An 11,540-nucleotide genomic window follows, 5' to 3' on the forward strand; every position below is an offset into this window, starting at 1 on the left:
CGACGTAATTGCTACACGGTTAAGCAGCCCCGCCATGAGCGGAACTTGGAACCGGTTTTTTCGCCTGGCGCGGGGCAGTGCGTCTGAACTCTCCTCAGATTCCTGCCTCGCGTGTTTCCCCGCTAACTTTCCGGTGTCCATTGCGTCTGCCGCGTGCGCTCGTAAATCGAGTGGCTGATTCACTGAATCAAAGTGTCGAGCGTTCCTCCCGTCGTCGCCTCTGGAGCACCGGGTGCTGTCGGGGGGCTCGTGCTGGCGATACGAGGCCCCTCGTTCTCCTGAGGATGTTGGCGGCGGGGAGCACTGCGAGGCAGGCCATGGTCGTTCGAAGCGGTGAGGGCCTAGCGCTGCGCGCACGTCAGGTCCCCCGTCAAGCGCAGCACGGAGCCACCGTTGGGTGAGGCGCCTTCCTCCGCGGAGGATGTGGAGGACTTTGAGTCCCGGCTGGCGTCGTGCCCCGATCCGAACGGTGGTAAAGGTTCGGGGGAGAAAGCCCCCGTTGTGTCGGAGACGGTCGGCGACGCCGCGGAATCGTAGACGAAGAGCTCCCAGGAGCCCTCGAGTTGCACGACGGCAGCCGCGCTGTTCCGGCTGCCTGCAGCGGGTAACCTGACGGGTCCCCATCAGGGGTCTCGGCCGGGTGGTTTTCGGAATGGACGACGGGGGAGTTCTCGCCCTGGTTCACCTGGGGGTCGTCGGCCGGGCGGTGCACGGCCAGCTCCTGCGTTTGATCGCCTCCCTTGGGCGGCTCAGATAGAGGGGTGGGGGGGGGGGGGCGCTGGCTTCCTGGCGGCAGCCGCGTCTGCGTAGGAACGCGGCCGCAGGCAACCTGCCGCTACAAGGGGTTACTGCAATCGGTGGTTACTGCAGTCGGCTGCTGACCCGAAAGACGCAGGTTCCAATTCCGGCCGCGGCGGTCGAGTTGCGATACAGGCGAAATTCTACTGGACCGCCTGCTGTGCGATGTCAGTACACGTTAAAGAACCTCAGGCAGTGGAAATTTCCGAAGACCTTCACTACGGAGTCAGTGATAGCCTGAGTTACATAGGGATATTAACCCCCAAAAAACGATAAACTTTCAGGCCTTCCGCTACTGCACCCCTTTTTTTCCTTTTCTTAAGTCACTCCCACTATCCTTCCTTCTCTTAAGCCGCGGTTCAGGAGTCCAGCGCGGTCCAGGTGTCCACCGAGATACGTGAAGGTACGAACACACTAGTGGCAAAACGCGCGGCATGCCGCTGGCGGCGCCACCCCCGTCGCGAAACGGCCACACTCGGCGGCAAAGAGTCGCCGCCGCGCAAAGCTCCCTTCGTGAGAAACCGGTCGAGGTCCGCGATTCTGAAGGAGCGCGAGCGGCACCGCCGCCACCGCTGGCATGTAACTTTAGCAGGAGCCAAGAGATGGCGACACAGACGCTCCCCACGTGACAAAGTCGGGTGCCCCTCATTGGTCTCCCCGCTCCGCGGCACGCGGCAAGCCGCCGAAAATGGCTCCTCGACCCATTCGCTGCGCGGCAGATCTACCAGCCGCCGCGGCAGGCTTCGCGGCAAGCGGCTTGCCGCCGGCGGCGTGCCGCTTGCGCTTTGCCGCCAGCGTGTCCGTACCTTGAGACAGATACTGCGCATTTCCTTACCTCAAAAACCAATTCATTTTTAGGCCCACCAGTGATGACATAGGTGGTATTTCGTCTCTACCTGCTACGTGTGTTGCTAAAACCAGCGGCCTCGCATACTCGCCGCGGTGGGTCAGGGCGCTCGTCTACTGAGCCGCATGGATGGATGGATGGATTGCAAACTTTATTATGCACGCGAGTTTGGACCATGCAAGGTCTCAGGGCCACTGCACAGCCCTCACATTACGCTCTTGTGTACAATGGACGTTGGGCCATGACACGGCTCCGGTTCACATAGTAAAGTTGCGTGTCCGGGTCCTGCAACGCAAGAAGGGCCTCCCATTCCTCCCATGTTGCGATGGCTGGCTGTCCCTGCGGGGGAGGATCGGCAGGGCAGCCGAATAGGATGTGGTCCAGGGTGGCGTGCGCTTCTCCGCAGAGAGTGCACTCGGGGGAACGGGGCGGAAGTAGGATAGAAGCTGAGGGGTAGGAAGAGTCCGGGTCTGTATTCGCCTCCAGAGGATTTATTAAACGCGTCCGCTCTCTCGGGCCCCCTATCAGCCATCCTGAGCCGCAGTAATCGGGTTGCATCCCGACTGTGGCGGCGGCGTTTCGATGGAGGCGAAATAGAAATTTCTTTGGAGGAGAAATTCAAGGCCCGCGTACTGTGCGATATCAGCTTTAAAGAACCCCAGGTGGTCGAAATTTCCGGAGCCCTCCACTACGGCGTCTCTCATAGCCTTAGTCGGTTTGGGATGTTAAACCCTATAGGCCAAACCAAACCAAAGGAAAGTTGGCCGCGTTTTGTTGGAGGCGGACGCAAGGCGCCTGTGCGCTGTGCGTATGTCAGTGCGTGGTAAAGATTCCCAGGTGGTCGTAATTATTGCGGAGACGTCCACTACTGCACCTCTTCCGCTTTTGTTTCACTCCCACCTTCGTACCTTCCCTTACAGCGCCGTTCAGGTGTCCACCGACATGTTTGAGACATATACTGTGCAACTGCCTTTCCCCCCCAAAAACAGTGCTCACTTCGGCGGGGGCTGGGAGCGGGGACACCGAAGCGAGCGGACGCGCTTCACATGCGCGGCGCGAATTTTCGCCTTTAAGATGGAGGTAGAGAGGGAAGTCAGACAAAATCTCATGATTCCGCCCCCCCCCCCGCCCCCTGCAAAAAAACATGCGCCCAGAGTAAAACAAACACAGGAGGCAAAAACGAGCCGAGGCATTAGAACTTAGATTCTGCAGATTTTCGGAACATGAGGTGGCCTATGCAGATACGGCAACAGGTGGTGGCGGTTTTAAGGTGGAAACGGTAGTCAGTGGTCGGGGCAATCCCGTGACAGCTGACACTTTGCGCAGACGGAGCAGGGAAATTGCCGAGGAAAGTGCGATCGCGTTAGCTTGCTGTGGAACGGATGCGAAGTGTATCATTAGTGTGAGCTAAACTACCATATAAATGTTTACCAAGGGAAAAATCTCGGCCTTAGCGGCCAGAATCCTAGGCCAGAGAAAATTAAATAAGAGAATTGAAATAATATGGACTCCGGCGCATGAAGGCGTCCCGGCAACGAGATTGCCCACAAACTGGCTCGAGGTCTCTTCCACCGAGGTGCTTCAAGGCCCCTCGATAACAGAGCGAGCGGAGAGTGCGTGGTAACATATGGGGAGATCACGCAGCATTATAGATTGGAGCGTAGACTGGTACCGGAGCAAGACCCAAACTTAGACAGCACACAAGCAATTGCGTGGAGGCGCTGCAAACATGTACCCGCACCGGGATATGGCGAACCACATGTTCTCCGAGGCCAGGAGCCATAAATGCAATCTTTGTAGCGCGAGAGGGACCCTCGACCACATAATATCGGAGCGCCTGGGGGGATGCACAATACACACAGTAAAGACACCTGGGAGAACCTGCCTAGCTCGGACCCTGACCTCCAGCTCCTGCTCGTCCAACTGGCTCAAGAGGCTGCTGGGACCCCAGACCTCGCAGTCTGCACCTGAGGCGGCGGCACCCGCCCCTTGACCTGCATGTCGAGGGGTGGGTAGATCACCCTATTCGTTGGACATTAAAGTTCGTTCCATCCATTCATCTCGCTTCGGCAGGCACGGTTTTGCGCCGCGCGTTTTCTATCATTTCTCCTCTCCTGTCCTCGCATGACAGGGATTGTCACTCAGCTCGGGTGTGACGTCATCATTCTTTAAAATTGGCACCATCCTGTCACGCCCTCGGATGCCGGCGGCCGGGTTCGCTTCCCACATAGAGCCAAATTTCGTGATCTTTTACTAATGTCTCATGACGTCATATGACAGATGACATCAAAGGGACGAATTTCCGGGTGCACATTTAGCGAGTCATTCCGCATGAACATAGCCGTCTAATGTTTCCACATCAAAACGGGACAAAGCTGTCCACTGTCCCAGGGTGCCAGGGATGATGTGCCGTTCCATTGCTTCAGTGCCTTTCCATTGCTTTCGAAGCTTCCGCTCTTCATCGATTTTGAGTAGCGATATTAGCAAAGTAGCCGAAGAGTTCTACGCAAATCTATACAGTAGGGAATGTAATCTTCAAGTTATTGAGAGAGGCAGTCGAGCACAGCGGCACTAGTAACGTGGGAGGAAGTAAAGAAAGCCTTAGGAGCAATGCAAAAGGGGAAAGCAGCTGGTGAGGATAGGTAACAGCAGATTTGATGAAGGACGGAGGAGAGATTGTGCTAGAAAAACTAAACACCCTGCATAGCTAAACAGCTGAGCGGGCAGATTTGCACTCTGCCCTCTGCCTAAAAGGAGTGCGTCGATTGCGGAGTGAGGTGGGGAATATACCCTATGCTTATACCCTTCCGAAAAGCGTTCCCAGCACTCCTTCAATTCTAGCAATGCACGCCGATTCTGAACTATATGAAATCCAAAGGCTTATAGTTACAAAGTAAATTCACTCTAGGTCGCAATATGTTCGGTACAGGCCGCACCAATCAAATTACTTTGATTTCACTAGTTTGCTAGCAGCAAATCGTCATACAAGTGCCGCTTGAAAACCGCGCGAGGAAGCGAAAGCGCATAAAAGATTTGCCGTATGTGATTTGGCTGCTCTGTGCCAAATCCTGAGGCTTCTGTCTCGTGGTATGTGATTTACGTTCTTTCGGTGCTGTGTTCTTACTTGTGATTTTCTCCTTTTATTCCTCTTTACGCGCCTAGCTTGTATGAACGCTCCGTTCGACAATATTAAAATCCTCATGACCAAGATTAACCTTCAATCTGGCACGGTCGCATTTGCTGGAGCATATACAATTTCAGTGTCCTTGTCAAGGCACCTATTTTCCCAAGTATGCCATGTTTTTCTGTACTACTATGAGGCAAAGAGAGTACTGTTACGCTAGGCTGGTTAACAGGTTTATTCCTATGCAGTGCGTGTTTTGAGGAAAACAGCTTAATTAGCTTTGCATTTAAAACAAGTGCGTAGACAGCGCTTCTCCGCCTTTCATGTGTCTTCTTTGTCTCATCGCTTCTTCTTTCCTGTGGACTTTCATTAAGAACCGCACAATTCCCAAACATAAAGTTATGGATAATTTAACAAAACTTCTGTTTGGGCTGGATGGTACATAGCTTATTTTGAAATGAATTCAAGCGCACAACAACACGCACACAAGAGGGGAAAGACACAGGACAGGCGCTAACTTCATCGGATTTATTCGCAGGTAAGAGATCAGATTATATACATAAATGGAGACATGCCCAGTAAAGAAACACATCGTCAGTGCACAATGCGTGCTCGAGATACCTGTACTCTGCGTGCAAAAGATTAACAGACGTGTCACTCACACAGCCATGCCCCCTCTTCCTGATGTGAAAGGCTTCTAATAGTTCACGTGCCGTCTTATCACCGCCTCTGCCAAGTATCTTTATCTCTTTCAGCCGCGGCTCGCACGCTCTGCAGTTCGCACAATGCTCTGCCAAATGTGTCCCTCCACCCCTTAACGCCCGCAGATGTTCCCCTATTTGGCAGAGCATTGTGCGAACTGCAGAGCGTGCGAGCCGCGGCTGAAAGAGAAGATACTTGGCAGAGGCGGTGATAAGACGGCACGTGAACTGTTAGAAACCTTTCACATCAGGAAGAGGGGGCATGACTGTGTGAGTGAGACGTATGTTAATCTTTTGCACGCAGAGTACACGTATCTCGAGCACGCATTGTGAACTGACGATGTGTTTCTTTACTGGGCATGTCTCCATTTATGTATATAATCTGCTCTCTTACCTGCGAATAAATCAGATGAAGTTAGCGCCTGTCCTGTGTCTTTCCTCTCTTGTGTGCGTGTTGTTGTGCGCTTGAATTCATTTCAAAATTAAAGTTATCGTGTGTTGACCTCCTTCAGGCAGCTGCCGTGTATGGCGCTGCAATCATGTTTTTTTTTTCATTAGACTCGTTCATGAACTTTGACTGCGTGAGCGCACAACTGTTTTTGCATGAGAACGCAATTTTATTTTGTTCTTCCCTGAACACCTTCATCTCTCGTTTTCTACCGCAGTCCTCCAAGGAGCAGATGGCTGCTCTGCTCTTTTCATCTCGCGCACCTTGGCTCCCCTGCTCCTCATCGTATTGGTTCCGAATTTCGTCGTATGTGCCATATCATTCGTCGTCACCCACGATTCGTCCACAGGGAAAGCTCTGGAACGGGGATTCATGGCGTTCTGGTACGATTCCTGGACTTGCCGAAGCGACGCATTGATGGCCACCTCCCTCCTTCTTGCGGCGTATACCGCCTACAGCGGCCTGTCCTTGCTAGTGCTGCGCGGGAGAGCTTACTACGGGCCACCGACATCTACGGGTCACAGGCCCATGTACCACATGACTGGCTTCGCATATTATGGGATCACCATGGCATTAGTTGCCTTCGTCCTTCTCGTTCTAGACACTGAGTGTGAGCCGGTGTACAGGAATCTTCCAGGGTGAGCCATTTCCATCACTGTGATGGCCTACGCAGTAACAGTCCTGCTGTACATCAAAGGTAGACTGAAGCCTTCTCCTGGAGAATGTGGTACCTCTGCAAACATTATCTTTGATTTCTATTGGGGCCTAGAGCACTACCCCCGGATCGGAAAGCGACTCGACATCAAGCAATGGACAATCTGTCGCTTCGGAACTATGTTATGGCAGCTTCTGGTGCTGGTGAGCTGGAAAGCACAAGTAGAGTCTAGTGGTTGGAACTGGTCCGTGGCAGTGACGGCTATTCTGCAGACTGTGTGTATAGCGAAGTTCTTTTGGTAGGAAGACGGTTACATGCAAAGTATTGACATCGCAGACGAAAGAGTAGGTAAGCATGCCACTTTCTTGTGATTGGCACATCAGACTTCAAAGGAGTGTATGTGATGACGTGTGGTTTTGGGTTCACGTGATAGTTTACAGACCCGCCTAGCCCATAATTAAAAAAAAACAGTGCGCTGATGCGATCCGCTCTCATGCACTCAAGATTACTTCATGGCTTTGGAAACTGAAGGCGCGATTTTCTGCAGGATTTTTTCGTTTCACGTCTTGTAGACGTGAAGTCCACCGATTTCAAGCTTTTCCTTTGGCGTGTTAATATCTGTGAACGAATTTTAATTTGCTGCAGGTCAATTTTCAGTTTAAGAGTGCATAATAATTATTTACGTATTTGGGGCTCAATTACTGCCTAGACGGAGTGGTGTTCCAGATCGCAATGAGGAATAAAAAAAAAAGTGTAGATCAACGCTGAAAAAGCTGACCCTTCGAGTGGTCATTGTAGAAGACCGTCATTCGCTGAACATAGCCATGGTTACAGCGTTTGCTAAGATCCTGATAAATTAAGGAAAATGATCCTATGATTCCGTAGGAAGTTCAAACTGGATACCACCAAGAGAAGAGATTCGAGGATGGCTGACTGTGATAATGAGCTGAAGGAACGCTGCAGCTCGTGTGGCCAGTTAACGCACCCCGGAAATCTGGCTTTCCACTGTCCCCATCCTAAACGGAATCTTCATCATAACGACCCAGCCAGCCAAAATGAGCTTGTTTTTTATTCCCAGACTGCAAATGAGGCGTGGGAGACGCGGCTGCGGAGATTCTCTGATTAGTATTGACTACTGGGAGTTCATTAAAGTGCAGTATATTGTGCACCTAAATTCATGTCAACACTGCGACTAAGGGAGCGGAAAATGCTTAGTGTAACTTTGACTGCAGACTAGATTAGGAAAGAAACGCTAGGTAATGACCTCGTGGTCGACACGAGAAGAAATGTCCATAGGCAGAGCATGCAGAAAACGGGCGAGAAAAACGATGTTCCCTCGAAGTTATCGTGAAATGGCATGTACGGAGGTTAGAAAAAGCGCACGAGTGATCGGTGGTGCACCACAAAAATGTTCCAGCTATTTTTATTAATACCGAAGATATCGGCGACTAAAAATGATGGTCTTCTCTGCGCCCTCAATTCATTCCTGCAGACGCCGCAGAAAAAAACAAAAACAAAATATTTCGACGCTGACCTGAACGTCCCATATCCCACCCATGTCACATGGAGACGCCCAATGAGGCGGTGCCCCCAGATTGTCGACATAATATCATTTGGGTCGAGGCGGTTAAGACCACTTGGCGAGATTCGTCCGAATTGGTCCCGAACAACAAATTCTGAAAAATTTCATGAATTTTAGGATCTACACAGAGCTCCTAAATTTAACTCAAATACTGATTATATTTTGAAGCAACATTTGACGGATTAGTTCCATTAGGACATAACCATCAAAATAATTCCTGGGTTTCTTTAGGGTGACGAAGTATATTCCAAAAGAGAACAGCCTAGTTATGGCATCAGTCAGGTGGGAAATAGGAAGAGGTTTGCATGATAGCAACGGTGAGCTGACCGCATATGACACAACGCACTGTTTAATAGAAGGGAGCGGGAAGTTGATCTGTCCTCAAATGAACGCAGTTAAGCTGATGATGAGAATGATCATTGCACGGCAAACGGAATTTTTCTCCTTTCATTCACATCAATGTACGCCCATCAAGGTTAGGAATTGATCCCGCGACCTCGTGAAGTCTTTCGTGCGGCTTTGAACTTGCGTTCTGACGCTGGAAGAGAGACAGAAGAACCCGTTCGGAATAAAGTAACCACGGCTGACGCAACAGCGAATTATTTTTAGGCTGTCCACGCTCGTCTTGCAGTGGACTCGACTCAGGTGTTGTTTTTCTCGATAATATTGCAATGACGCAGACGGCGTGTAAGATTAGATAGCAAGGAAAGACAGGATGGTTGGAGGTTTGTGCTCCGTCCCGTCTGTTTCTTTTTCTTCGTCTGTTGTTGTTCGCGTGGTTACAATATGCATACAAGCGTAACATTAGTGGTGTGATGGTGAGTAAGCTACCACTTAAGACGTGCAAATATTTAGTGCTGTAAAAATGACGGTGTCGAACAACTGCCTGGATAATCTTGCGAGATAGCTACCGGACTATGAGCTCCCAGTTCTGAAAGATCAAGAGAAATAACTAAATTGAAATCATAAGTAACCCCCTGTCCTCCACGCCGTAATCACGCGGCATGGCTCTGCTCAAAAGGGAAGCGAATCCAGCGCGTAAATTCATGAGGTTTAAAATTATGGCACGAGAGAAAGCAGTGCGGGAAGAAGTGGGCTAAATATACGTCTAGTTTAGGCCGAATTCGTGGCACTTGCGTGTAAAATAACACGCAGGTACCGATTTAGGTTGTCTTTTTTTTGCAGGTTTCTACCTGTGCGGATTATCCGTCTGTTTTCTTAGCCTCTTCTTCCCACTGACAAGCTTGTACATGGCCAAGAACAGTCCAGAGGACCGTCCAATCAGAGCGACAGTCCAGAGGACCGTCCAATCAGAGCGACCATCATCCTTGTCTTCGGTGTTTTGACGATGGGCCTGGTGTACTGGACAGATTACCAAAAACAACTTGTGAGTGCTACGCCGGGGGAATGCAGCATCTGGGGAGCACCCCCAAAGCTGATCCGCGCTACGTACTACGATGCCACTGGAAATCCGAAAGTCAACCTGCTCCTGGCGTCAGGTTTCTAGGCCCTGAGCCGCCACGCCAACTACATGTTCGAAATCATTGCCGCTCTTTGCTGGGCGCTGCCACGCGAAGCCTCGAGTGTGGTGCCGTACCTGTACGTCCTCTTCCTTGCCGTTCTATTACTGCATAGAAGTTACCGAGACGAGAAAAAGTGTTCGAAAAAGTACGGCCATTACTGGAAAGAGTACTGCGAACAAGTTCCGTATCGCATTTTTCCTGGCATATTCTATTCTTAGCAGCAAAAGGACCAAACTTATGTCCTCGTGTGTGCTGCACGGTTCACCGTGTTAACTGTCTAGTAACGCGCGTTTATGGCACTACGCATAAATTTCTTCTTAAAATATTTAACAACTTACTTCAACGCTTTAGCTTATCAGTCCGCACTTCTCACATCTTACCGGATGTTCTAGGTAATGTATTCCAATGGTAATGTTCATACCGAGCGAAGATATTTTGGGGCAACTTCAAACATGGTGTTGCCAGTTTTATGCATCTTCTTAGAGTGTTTTTGTATTATTTCCAATTGAACATTAAAAAATAAATTGACAAAAAAATTTCGGCACCGAATTCTAGAGCGTGCAGAAACAATTAGAGACTACCGCGGCGACCCGCATTCGGAGAATGTCAAAACATTGACGCCTCCTCTTCACTCGCCGCTCTCTTTGCATCTTTTTATTAGATTTAGACGAATTGACTAATTGTTAATTATTTAATTATTTATCTTTTAATGAGTTAATTTTTAATGAATAGATTATGCATGGATCAATTACCCATTTTGTTGTTAAAATTCGACGCCTTAATTCTTTTTCTGTCCACATACTATATACCCATCCGAACAATTCAACACTTCATTGCTTTTGCTATCTATTAATTAATTACTCCAAATCAATGAACTGTTATTGATCGATTACTTTGAATTTCATTCAGGAAACATGTTTAAAATCTTCAAACTTACTTTTTCACTCATTTTGTACAATTAAGCAGAGCCGAAAGTTGGGCAAGTTGTGCATTGTTTACACAATTTCCTGCTATTGCTTGGTGTCTGCAATGATTCGACATTTATTTTCGAAATTTTTACTGGAATTATTGGCTGTAAGTCTTGGGCTGCTAATCATATATGAGTTCGGCTGTTGCGGGTTCAATCTATTTGACTCCTACTACAGAGGCAGAAATATTTTCGCTACTAAAAAAGCTAAGTAACAGTAGTGCTTGCAGAGTGGATAACTTGAAAGTGCAATCAATAAAATCAGTCGCACATCTTTTTAGCCGCTCTTTGTCGCATATATGCAGTTTGATCCTTCGCTCGGGTGTCTTTCCTGATAAACTCAAAATCGCAAGAGTATCCGTTGTTCGTAAAGGAGGCGATAAATGTAGCCTTAACTACAGACCTATCTCTGTCTTGCCCATTTTTTCTAAAATAATAGGAAAAGTTATAAATAGACGCCTTCTAAACTACTACTAGCAAAACGACGTCATAGTAGACCAATAGTATGGGTTCCGATAATGTAAGTCCACAGAAACGGCCTTTCTAAATATTAAAGATAAAATAACAGATAACTTTGAGCATAACTTCTACACAGTAAGATTGTTTCTTGGTTTCAAAATAGCATTCGACTCTATCAAGCATGAAATCGTACTGCAAAAATTGCCCAACTACGGAATTAGAGGCCTCTAGACTTAATTAAGAGTTAACTGTCAGATTCCAGTGCACACGGGTAGGCAAATCGCAGTCAGATATTAGTGTTATCGCATATGGGATACCACAAGGGTCTATACTTGGTCGATTATTTTTTGTGTTGTATATCAATGATATTGTAAATATTCCACTAACCACGCAAATTATCCTGTATGCTGATGCCACTAACGCCTTTTTTTTGGTG

At 48.9% G+C, this 11,540-nt stretch overlaps 1 pseudogene; it reads left to right on the forward strand.

Moving 5' to 3' along the window:
- The first annotated feature begins 3,643 nt into the window (after positions 1–3,643).
- LOC149361448 (uncharacterized) lies at positions 3,644–9,896 on the forward strand (annotated as a pseudogene).
- The last annotated feature ends 1,644 nt before the right edge of the window (positions 9,897–11,540 follow it).

Source organism: Amblyomma mixtum, chromosome 2 (assembly GCF_055824585.1).
Source record: "Amblyomma mixtum isolate Tamu chromosome 2, ASM5582458v1, whole genome shotgun sequence".
Classification (NCBI taxonomy): domain Eukaryota; kingdom Metazoa; phylum Arthropoda; class Arachnida; order Ixodida; family Ixodidae; genus Amblyomma; species Amblyomma mixtum.